Here is a 419-nt window from a genome sequence, read left to right as displayed (position 1 = left end):
CGGCAGGGGAAGGGGCAGGGGCCGGGGCGGGCCGCGGGGGGCCGGGCAGCCTCCTGGAGCGCCTCTCGGTTTCGTTTCGCCGCCGCGGTTGGGAAGTTTGAAGCGCGGCAGTGACACAGTGACACCTCACACACAACACACACCCCGGGCTTCACCGGGAGTTTCCCGGGACGGGACGCGCCAGGGCGGGCGGGCGCGGAGCTGATCCCGCGGAGCGGAGCGGAACGGAGCAGCTCCCCTCGCCCCGGTGAGCGGCGGGCGGAGCGGAGCGGAGCGGGGAGCGCACGGAAGACGCCGTGCCCCGCCGTGCCCCGCGGCAGCGCTGCCTCGGCGGGCGGGCGGGAGGGAGCCCCGGCGGGGCGCTGCTGGGCCGGGCGCAGGCAGGTTAGTGACCCCCGCCCCTCCTCCGCCCGGGGCGG

This window comes from Empidonax traillii, unplaced genomic scaffold (genome assembly GCF_003031625.1).
Source record: "Empidonax traillii isolate 1590-97213 ecotype Southwest subspecies unplaced genomic scaffold, ASM303162v1 scaffold578:size403431, whole genome shotgun sequence".
Classification (NCBI taxonomy): Eukaryota; Metazoa; Chordata; class Aves; order Passeriformes; family Tyrannidae; genus Empidonax; species Empidonax traillii.
The sequence above is the reverse complement of the archived record's forward strand: the minus strand, read 5'-3'. Positions refer to the sequence as shown.